The sequence below is a fragment of the Mustela lutreola genome, chromosome 2 (assembly GCF_030435805.1).
Source record: "Mustela lutreola isolate mMusLut2 chromosome 2, mMusLut2.pri, whole genome shotgun sequence".
NCBI lineage: Eukaryota > Metazoa > Chordata > Mammalia > Carnivora > Mustelidae > Mustela > Mustela lutreola.
The window spans coordinates 163477208-163489515 of record NC_081291.1 but is presented as its reverse complement, the minus strand read 5'-3'; the positions used below and the strand labels follow the sequence as shown (position 1 = coordinate 163489515).

The window sequence follows — 12308 nt, the reverse complement described above, 5'->3', positions numbered from 1 at the left end:
TTAGTACCTTCTTAAGTTATGAATACTCACAGAATTCTTTTGTATTTGAGATCCCAGGAGCCCATAGGTGTCTTGACAGTAAACACCCTATATATTTTCATCTGTATGCTTCACACATAGTTAGCATTAATAAATGTTTTTAAATAAATGAAAGGACGGATTTGTTACTAAGGACATAGTACAAACCCAAAGTATAACTAGCTTTAGATTAGGTCATAGGTAGGCAATACATAATTGGCTAACTACGGGAAACTAGTGATTTGTGGGTCACAGGTGAACTTAACTCCTTGAAGATTTTATGTATTTGAAAAGTAAGAAGAATCACTTTCTGATATTTTAAAAGTTCACTGAATTACCATTCAATTTGGTGACTCTCTTCACTGACCTCAGCTTGTCCACATTAAAAACAAGAATCACCTAAAAATGCACTCCATACCTACAATATCCACAGCACTAACAAGGATATAAAGTTATAAATAATACATTCCTTGCTCCCACAGTTCATAATCTGGTAGGGGATTTAAGACATGTGGAAATATATACTGCTTTGAGCCATCTTCCAGTGCCACTTAAGCAATAAGTGCCTTATAAAAAGCAAAAAAAAAAAAAAAAAAAAAAAAAGTATATAGAATGATCCTGTATTAAATAAATGGCTTAGTGAATGTCCCTAAAATGAAACCATTTCTAGTATTCAAAGCCAAAGAATCTCTTGACTCCAGAGAAGGATGATCTTTCCTGTTTTAAACAGGTTTTAAGTATCCTCCTACTTAGGGCTAGTAAAATTGCCACAAGTTAAATTGCTTTGCCTATCTTTCTAACATCCAATTGAAAATGTATAATAGACAACACTGGAAATTAAAAACAAATAAGCAAGTAAACAACTTTTTTAAAAGGATTCAGTTAAAGTGTTTTAAAACTTACAGAACAGTTTTGGCCTGTTCTATTGCTTTGCAGGATAGATGGTTGAATAGAAATTTAATGTTTATTTGTTTTTTGTTTGTTTTGTGGCTCATTCAGAAAACTTGGTTTACTTTTACATCTGTTTAAATACCCCAAAATTAGCAGTTTTTTTTTTCTTCCTTAGAGCTTATCTGTTATTAGGGGTTTTGTTGTTTTTCTCACTGAACCCCCAAACTCAATGTCTGTTAACATAAGACAGGAAGAGGTGATGTAGGGTAGGAGGAAATTCTGAAATAATAAAATCTCTATTCTATTCTCTATATTTAAACTTCAAAAGAATAAAAGCAGCAAAATTATCCATTGGTCAAACTGTTTTCTAGTATCCTTGGCTCTTAGACAAGTATCTACACCAATAATTGTCAAATTGGGGAAGGGTCATTTGAAAAGACCCCAGGGGTGGTGATTTGATCTCTACTTCCTCCACTTTCAGAATCGTTCTTATTCAGGCAACAGATGTATTGCAAGTGTAGTGACTCACCTATTCTCTTTTTAACAGTGATATTTTTATTCTTTGGACTTAAAATTTTATTTCAAGCTGTGGAAAAACAAACAGACAACAACAACAACACACACACACACACACACACAAAACCAAACAAAACCATGACCATGGATCAATCTAAAAGTCCAGGCCCAATTATTTTAAGAGGAGATTCTTTACTACCCATAAACCTGCTTTTTTTTTCACCATAATTCCCAGTCAGACCTGTTGTAAGCATGGGGAGAATACCTCAGAAAAACTTACTAACAGCTTCCCTCTTTTAGGATGGAGTATAAAAGGCATCTAGTTTGTAGTAGGGCCATAGACCTTGCAAGACTTTGAATTTTGGCTTAATCAAGGATTTTCCAGAAATCTGAACTGGTTATGCATCTTTTAAAAAAGAGAGAGAGAGAGAGAGAGAGAGAGAGAGAAGCATCCAACCAACTAGCTCTGTAAACCAAGGGAAAAACAATGATCTTAAGAGATGCCTTCTGGGATCATTGTTTCACATCTTAAAACGAGAAGACTGGCGGGGGGGGTGGGCGGTGTGGAACAAGTCACAGAAGTCTTGGATCATTCGAACTGTTCTAACTGATGAATCTTCTTCAAGGAAAAAAGTGGGCTCCATTTCTGTTTTTAACAATCCAGAGTGTGTGTAATAGTGCAACTAATGACAACCTTCCCGTTATTCTCACTTAAGAGGAAACCCTATAATAAGAGCTTCCCAAAATGTCAAATAATACTTGTCTCATAACAGGGCTTCTTTGTTCATTCACCATGTCTTTTTTGATATGCACAGATAATAAAAGTTCATGTAAAACTAAAGGTAATATAGAGCAGAAGCCAACACTAATTCTGTATAAATATGTCTGATTAATAAGAGTGCCATTGTTATGGTTATTTCATAATGTCACGATTGTTACAAGAACAGAGGATAGAAGTACTCTTACTCTCACTGTTTTTGTTCATCCTCTGTCATCCAACCAGTTTGTGAATTTTTGTTCAATGGGGAAAATGAAGGATAGATTTTTGTCCATTAATTATTTCTGTTTCATTAGTTCATCTCATGAGCTGTGAAACTAGCTTTAAATTCATGGGAAAAAATTAAGGGTTTTATTCTAAAATTAAACCTCATATCCTCTTAAAATGAACACAAGCTCCACACTTAATTTCTAGGCTCTCTCTTTCCCATGCACAACTACTACACTGCTCTGATGTTCAAGAGCACCTGAAAGATAAAATTTAGCATGACAGCACTAGGATCTGGCTAGAAGCTTAACATGTTAAATAAGCAAAGTTGGAGGATGGATTCAGTTCCAAAAATTAGAACCTCACCCTGGTGAAGAAATAAGTAGAGTATATGGATCTTTATTGGAAAGGAAACAGGAAACAGGTAATAGAAATCAGAATACATTCATGGCAAGCAAGTCAGGCTGTAGATTTTGAAGATGATTCTAAGGCTGGTAGGTAAGTTTACTTTGCTTTTCTCTTTAAATTCTTATCTCCCAGATCCTGGCCTCCCCCCTTGGGGCAGCAGTATAATATAAAAACTTAACAGTCGATCTTAAATTTAGCTGACATTTTTATATCCTTCACAACATACTCTTTAGATTGCACCCAAGAAGGAGATTATTAAATAGTAGCAAGAGACTAGTTACCAGACCATTTTGACCGAACAAAAAAAGCACTACGCCTTCTCGCTGACAAATCTAACAACATTTATACAATCATTATAATCAATTTCATAAATAAAGGGCTATTAATGACTAGGGGGAAAAAAGGAAAAAAATTCTATTTCTCCCAGGTCCCTTCACCGGCTCCTCAAACCCCACATTAGATTCAGCAGTGGAGGAAGCTATGCATGAAAAAAGAGGACTCAGCTGAACAGGAGTCTCCTGTGAAACAGATTCTGTCAGTCAGAAGGCAAGGACACATTTCTGTGATTATTTCAGCCTATTTTTTTGTAGTAATTAGCCAGAGTTCCATTTTGCTGGGGTTGGCATCGCTCACAGCTCTCTTATTTTTTTTTTTTTTTAATTTAGGCTTTTCTTTCCTTTTTATAAAGTAAATTTACATATTTTCAGCCTCTCAATCCCTTCTATGTTTTATTTATGAATATAGCCCTTCTTGATGGTAACTTTAATGTGAAAGAGGTAGTAATTAATGTCCCAATCTGCTAGGTTAATCCCTTTCCACACTCTCTACAGAGAAGTTTAAGGTAAGTAACAGTTTACAGTCAATATTAGGTTTAATTATGCTTAATGAGAGTTAGTGTCTCTGTTTACTAACTGCATTTAGGTATGTGGATCCTAGATGAGTTTTCCCTTGGCCTCATTCTGATTTGTTAATAGTGCCACTGTGTACTGTATACTCAGTGCTTAAATCTATAAAGCTGCTCCTGGAGAACAAAGCAAGTAAGGCACCTGTTTCAGTTGAGACACCATTAAATGAGTGGAGCCTGAACACAGCAGCATCATTCTTTGGGAAGGGAGCTATTATTTTATAATGCTTTCCAAACAGATCCATTTGAGAGGCTAATTATTGCCTAATTTCAGGTCCTGGGTAAGTCTATACATATACAAAGCTGTTTCAAACTAAGTATAATCATCAATAGTGGTAGCTATAAAATTTTAGAGTATTAAACACTCCTAAGACTTTCTGTATTAATCCTTCCATTTCCATTCTATTTCACTTGTGAAGATCTAAAACTCCCTTGACAAGTCACTCCCTTGTCCTATTTTTTCCTCCTAATAAACATCCTTTGTCTTAATTTGGTACTTAACTTTATTACAGCATATAGGACACAACTGAGCTACAGAAATAAGTACCAAAACAAGGACTGAGACCTAAAGAAAATCATGTAGTGACACAAAGAAAATTTAATACACATATTTTTTAAAGGATCACTTTTTTGCTACGTTTGTGTTGTGGATAAATTCTGAATACAATTGATGATATAGTTTCTCTAAGTCTATTGATAGACCAGACAATGCAAAAAGCATTTATTGAGTACCTGATCTGAGCCAAACACAAAGATGAAAAAGTCATATTTCCCTCCCTTAAGAAGCTTACCATCTAGGAAAGGAGACAGGCACAAGTAAAACTATGGTATAGTGTGGTAAGTGTTATAGTTATGTGAGCAAATGTGAAGGAAACACTAAGGAACAACGTGTTGATTCTGCCTTGGAGGATAAATAGAGCAGTTTTCTGGGCCACATGAAGGCCATAACAGGCTGACTGAAGTGTAAGAGCAAAGGCATAAAACATGGGAGGACACAGTATGTTAAGAAGACAGCAAATGGGGGCATCTGGGGACTCAGAGGGTTAAGCCTCTGCCTTTGGCTCAAGTCATGATCCCAGGGTCCTGGGATCGAGTCCTGCATCGGGCTCTCTGCTCAGCAGGAAGCCTGCTTCCTCATCTCTCTCTGCCTGCCTCTCTGCCTACTTGTGATCTCTGTCAAATAAATAAATAAATAATCTGAAAAAAAAAAAAAGAAGACAACAATGGTGCAGTGTGGGTGGAAAGAGTTGTGTGCTAAAGGAAAGAAGGTGAGGCAAGATAGGAATAGTGGGAAAGAAGTTTGGAAATTAGGGGCTCAGGAAGTAGACAGGACCAAATCAAAAATAATTTTCAGTGTCATCCTGTATTAGCTTTTAAGTAATAGGACGAATAAGAAAAGGTGAATAGGTATCTTCATCAAATAAGGAGGAGGTCAGTATAAAACCTGAAAATTAAACTGAATTTTTCTCAGCATACTTATCTCTGAAAACTATTTTCAAATTTCATAATCTCTATGATGTATTTACAAGCCCTTACATTTAGTTCAAAGAATTATTTTTTTGCCATGAGAAAATAAAATTCCTAAAATGTGTCTATCTAAGAGATTGTTTTATTATATATTAATAGAAGCTACTGGGGGGAAGAGCTAGTAGATTCATATCCCAGGACAGTCTGGGATATCTGAAAATGATTAATGTACTTAATAAAATAAAAATTTCCTTACAATTTCAGAAATTTTCTGTCTTGTTAAGAATTCTACAATTAGTTGTACATATTGCCTTTACTTTGGCTTTTAGAAAATAGAGGTAAACATCTCCTTAAAAATCACAAATAATGGGTCTAAAAGGAAAAGAATACAATCTAAGCTATATACTTAATCAGAAAAAAAATTCATACATCTGGATGTCTTTCTGCACTTAGCTAAACTGACCTTTCTGCTATGTCCTTTTTTTTTTTTTTTTTTTTATTTGGCCTTTTTAATAGGTGGATTTGGGCTTACAGAATGTAGATGTTTTACAGTTTCTTGCTTTTTATTCCATTTAATACATTGAAAACCATTTTGAAAAGCATCTAATTTCTAAATGTTCATTGTGTTCCTTTTCTGAATTAGGCAATCCTCAAATCTTCTCAGAGTTCACCTATTAGTCATGATCAGAAGTAGAAAATAATTTTTTCAGTGACATTTTTTTTTTTTCAGATTATTTTTTTTTTAATTTTTTATTTTTTATAAACATATATTTTTTATATACATATATTTTTATCCCCAGGTCTGTGAATCACCAGGTTTACACACTTCACAGCACTCACCAAATCACATACCCTCCCCAATGTCCATAATCCCACCCCCTTCTCCCCAACCCCCTCCCCCGGCTATGTCCTTTTTATTTCAGTACGTTAAGCTACGACCATCTGTGAAATGCACCGGACCAGTTTATATTCTCCCTCATCATGCTACTTTGAACCGTCTAGATGACTTTTAAATTACTGTCAGACACTGGGCATTCATAGGTAGGTACTTACCTCTCTACCTTTGGTCAAGGGAAAGTGAAAAGCTTAGATTCAAACATAATAAAGTCTCTGTCACCCTGATAAACATATTTAAAAAGTCACTCTCCTCCTGATAGCAGAGTTATATAAAATAAGAATGATCTTGGGCGCCTGGGTGGCTCAGTGGGTTAAGCCGCTGCCTTCGGCTCAGGTCATGATCTCAGGGTCCTGGGATCGAGTCCCGCATCGGGCTCTCTGCTCAGCAGGGAGTCTGCTTCCTCCTCTCTCTCTCTCTGCCTGCCTCTCTGCCTACTTGTGATCTCTCTCTGTCAAATAAATAAATAAAATCTTTAAAAAAAAAAAGAATGATCTTAGTGTTAAATCACAGAAAAATTTTTATGGGTATGTATAACATATTTAATGTAGTGGTAAAAATATGCATAAATACACTTGACTATAGTATGCTTATGCAAGTTAGCTATTTCTTATATTTGACTATAAGTATTATATAGTCAAATATAAGAAATAGCTAACTTGCATAAGCATGCTATAGTCAAGTATATATATAATATACATACTTATATAAGTATTATACTATATAATACTTATAGTCAAATATAAGAAATAGCTATTATATATAACATATTTATATATAATATTTAATAAATACAATAGATAAATATATATATATAAACACACATACATACATTTACACTTCAGCATTTATTCCTAAAAGTTAAAGGAAAAAAATACTTAAACTGTTTTCATAACACAAATTCTAACTGAAATAAAATGTCTTTAAAAACTGTAATTAATGGCTGCTGTGTCAAACAGTGAGCCAAAGGGTCAAACCTTATAATTCACAGTTTGAGAGGTCATAGCTCAAATGATAACTTTAAAAAACTGATTATCTGTGAGTAATTTGACAAATCCATCTAATATACTCTGAATGCATATAAAATCTTTTTGAGAGTAAAAAGGATGTATGTCCAAGTGGACAGCTGATGGAAGAAATGGCCTTTTTACTGAACAAGGCTGAAGTCCAGCATAATGACTTGGAATGCCTTTGAATGAGCATGCACGTCTGGAAGGCCGAACAGTCCACACATCCAAAGGGAACATAATGAACAATCTGATCAGAGACAAAAATATTTCACACACATGTCCAAAGAGCGGAAGGAAAAATATACATTTCTATCACCTACTCCTTTATCACTATTTACTACAACCCAGTTCACAGGTAAACTCTGGACTATTCATAAACAATCTTTTTAAGAGATAATATTTTGTCATTTAAAAAATTCCCATGATTTTTCAATCTGCGATCTGAAACACATTGAGGTCACTTACCCTCATATCTAGTAAGCCAGGTTTACAAAGCTGGCTTCTTTCTGATTCACCTTGAAAGCAAGTATTGCTTTATCTATCTTCATCCCAAGGCCACCCACCCCATGAAACATAATCTGAAATAATTTGGCCAGCCTGCATTTTTAAAATCTACAAGTGATCTATGATTCTTAATATGGCAGGTCATTGAAGATAATTTCTCCACTATAAACTCCCTAATTCATACCAGAATTGAGAAATCCAGCAAAATATGCCATTTTATTATATATCTATGTTTGTAATGCTTATTTATGTGTTTATTATATTTTCCTATTAGACAGTAGGACCCACAAGAATAAGGGCTATGTCTCTATTGTTCAGAAATTATATCTAGCACCTGGAAAGTTGCTGGCAGAGCAGACATCTACTAAATATCTATTGGAGTTTGGAAAGAAGGCATGGTGAGAAAGAAGATGGGAAGCCCATGGTTAGTTAATCTTTTCTCCATTATTTGTATAGCCGTGAGGTGTAAAATCTTTAAAAAAATGTACATTCTATTTTTTTTAAAGATTTTATTTATTTATTAGAGAAAGAGAGCAGAAGCAAATGGGGAAGGAAGCAGAGGAAGAAGGGAGAAGCAGGCTCCCCACTGAGCAAAGAGCCTGACGACAGAGAACCCGACAAGGGGCTCAATCCCAGGACCCTGGGATCATAACCTGAGCCAAAGACAGACACTGAATAGACTGAGCCACCCAGGCTCCCCTCAAAAAATGTACATTCTATTTAGTCAGTTTACCTACCCAGCAATTCTCTGATCCATCGATCTATCCCAGAAACCACAAAGATTTAAAATGTCTTCCGAAAGTACATACTTGCAAGATAAAAGAAAATAAATGAAAATGGAAATTACAGTAGGAAATAAGATATTTATATATGTATACATGTAAAGAAAATTAAGTCATAGGAAAGGAAGGGAATTTATTTTCACAATTTCTTTAAGTTAATCTTATTATAACCACTACTGTAATGCTCTTTTTAAAAAAATTTTTTTGAAGATTTTATTTATTTGACAGAAATAACAAGTAGGCAGAGGTAGGCAGAGAGAGAGGAGGAAGCAGGCTCCCTGCTGAGCAGAGAGCCGATGCAGGGCTTGATTCCAGGACCCTGGGATCATGACCTGAGCCGAAGGCAGAGGCTTTAACCCACTGAGCCACCCAGGCACCCCTACTGTAATGCTATTATTGTAAGAAAACACTTAGAGAATATTTACTAGTCCCTCATCTGGCCATTCACTATAACAACCTCTACATAACCAGGTTCCTTATATCATAAGCCATAGTTGAGTCTCTTGGAAGAGAAAAATATTCAGTTAAAATAAAATGTAATAAGTAAGTTATAACAGTAAACACATAGGCTCTCGTGAGAGAACAAAGCAGAATTCTTCTCTGAATCAGCAAAAATGCTTGCATGGTAACTGCATTACTTTGATGCCACTATGTCCTATTCCGAGAGACTTTTCTGATACACATAAACACTCCTGTCTCTTGATATAAAGGGAAATATAGGCTTTTAAATGTTACTGGTACAAATGAGGTCTGAACATGTAAATCACTATTATCATAAGAAAACACATTTGAAAAATATGCTTTTTCTTGTAAGTGAAAGCCTAACTCTGATTCCACTTAGCCTGGTAATACACTTCTGTCATTCCATTGGACCAGCCCACACATACTGGGTTCTTGATAGGTCCTGGGCTTGGCCATCTGGCCCTTTATTTACTTAATTCTTTTTTAATACTGACAAGTGTATTAGTAACACTTCCTTGATCACTGATAAATATAGAGCCACCACACAACCAAGATTTTCCCTAATTTTGAAAGTCACTAATTAGTGTGGGTAGAGGTTGGGGAGTATTACAAAGATACGTTGAGCAGTACTACAATAAGTAATCTAATCCTAAGAAGAAAGCATGTAAATCTGTTTCCCACTTCATTAGAGGAATAAAAAACATCTTGTCATCACTAAAGGATACAAAGAGAGACCTGGATATTAGGGGGATGGTAGATAGGGAGGAAGAATGAAAGCAGCATTTAGGCAGGAAACAGAAATCTCCTATATATCTTGGACAATGTTCATGGTTTTCTTGATATCTTTTGATTGATCTATTTAGCAGTATGTTTCATGAATGTAGTTTATTCATTAATAAACACAAGCTTGCAAAGGAAATGAGGTAAATGAATCCTATTGAGAGAAACTGATCATTCTACTGGTACTTAAGTTATACAGCAGGCAACTCTGGAAGCTGCCTTAATCTTTTCAAACCAGTAAGGTCTCAATTACTTGAGCTTGCAAAGTAAAATGTGAGCTTAAAGGTGAGAATGCAGTTTCCAAAAGGACTAAAAAATCATTTAGAGAGAAGGTTATGGTGAAACTATAAGTACTCAACCTGGAAATTTATATATATTAAGTCCATTAGAAAACATTTATTTTTAGGGTTTTTCTTTCCCCCCTGTTGGATCAGAGATAGTCTAACAGGTTTAATTTTCTATAAGGTTTAGATTCTTCAAAGAACACTACTGGTCGTTGTGTGTTCACACCAGCATGAAGTTTAAAAAATCAACTCCAACTTCCCAAAACTAAAGAATCTAACTGTATAAGGTTTGGTCAGTTGTCCTCATTTCTGTGATCAAACAGTGTCACATGAAGCAAAAAGTCTTTTAAGACTATTTTGGGTTTCAGTCTACCTCCTTTATTCATCAACATTTTGGGGAAAATGATGATATTCTCTTATAGTACTGACTCATATAACTAAAATTTCAATGAGAAACTTTTAAAGCTGTGAATTGTGACGTAGGTATTAGTATTTCCTTGACCAAATCCTGGAACTAATGAATAAAAGTTAATTGGTTTGTATATGGAAGTAAATTGGTAAAAGGCAAATGGATATAATTAACAAGGGGGGAGGGAAGTACATTGTTTAATATGTAGTTGATGAATTGGCAAAGAAGTGTGGCATGTCTTATTTACCAGTATTTGAAAAAAAGAATTATAGATGCTTTGGTATACAAATAAATGCAGGTATAGAAACATAATAGAAACTTTGTGCTACAGGGGAACTTAAACTTCTCTGGGCAGTGATCAGCTAAGGAACAGAGATAGTTACAATGCAATGATTAACTACCCGAAAAATCTATTATTCATAGCAGGTATGTAAGCAGTCAGGGCAGCAATGTTGGTGGCCCCTACTCATCAAGCAGCTTGGCCAGTACAAACTGGATGTCTGGAACCAGACAATAACACAAAAACAATGAAACCTATAGCCAGCTAAAGAAGATTCAGCGCAATCCATCTCCCAATTTTAAATAGTACCAGAAATCTCCACTGACAGAATGCATCCCCTTGAGATTAGCATAATTGTGTTTATAAGATGTTGACCAACATTTACCTCTATATATCTCACTATGCATAACAACATGCCTGAAACAACTATCTAGAAATTCCCAGCATATTACCAAAAAAAAAAAAAAAAAAGTGATTTTAACATTAGTTGGCAGAAATTTCTGTTGATAGGTATGGCCATCATGTCATTATATGAACAGATGGTCAAAATGTGTCCATTTCACTGACAGTGCATTATGTGGGTCTATTTATCCCTTAACAACCAAACCAAACAAAAGCACAACACAGAAGAAGCCATTGTGCCTTCCCTCATTTGGTTGGCAGCTTCATCTATGAAATATGAAAATAAAAATGCAACACAGACTATAATTCCTGCATAGTACATTTAATCAAATAATTAAGCATTCATATCAAAAAGTTACCCTGATGTTTGTTAAGATGGAAAAATACATAGAATCTTTAAAATTTTTTTAACTCCATGACCATCAGTAAAGGGAAAATAGTCACATTTTTTGATCTTTAGGTTTTTTAAAAATCTAATCAAGAGTTTATAGGAAAAAAGCAAATTACTATTCTTTATTGCTAATCAGGTCTTTTAATGAAAACTCAGGAAAAAAACATTGAGAAAAAGTAAATCCCCATATTAAAGTCTACTTCCCTTTGAAATAGAGGTGCTCCCTCTCTGTATTTAATACTTCTACTGAATAATTTTTAGATATTCCAGCTGAAATATTCATAACCAGATTAATTAACAGTCTAACAGATATCCAGTTGCAAACTACTACATTTTATACCATGAGATCTCTTGAAATATATACACACACACATACAGGCTGCTATCTGGATACTCAATACGGTAGCCTCATCTCTAGAAACAACCTAAAATATAGTTTACCTTGATTTTGTGAAATAAAAATAAAAATATCATGAGAAAAAGGCGAGACTAAAAATTATGAATATATTTCTATCTATAATAGCTAGTAGTAAAACAATAGCTGAGAACTATATTGCTAAAATGCATCTACACATGTGGCTATGGAAACTTCTGTGCAAGAATAATGCTGTTACCCATCTTCAAAAAGAGCTGATGAAGTATGAGGATTAAGAGTACATCTTTAGTACTTATGTACCTTAAAATATTGCCGAGTATTAATTTTTCATCAAGTTGTCATTTTCTCTGACATTTGGTTTTATTAATCAAGGCATTTATCATTAATTTGTAGAAAATATCGTAATTAAGCCAAATAAAATAAAATCCTTAAAAGGTTAAAATTAGAAAGCAGGTGAATTAGAACTTTGACATTACCCTGTTGACATACTGGAGCATTTTGAAAGCATGGGAATCAAGTTTTTTCAGGGAGTTAGGTGCCTCAA

General features: G+C 34.6%; 1 protein-coding gene across 24 annotated transcripts in view; it reads right to left on the bottom strand.

Moving 5' to 3' along the window:
- Positions 1-12308, bottom strand: part of ZBTB20 (zinc finger and BTB domain containing 20) — an 816455-nt gene that overhangs the window by 640231 nt on the left and 163916 nt on the right. The window lies entirely within an intron of this gene.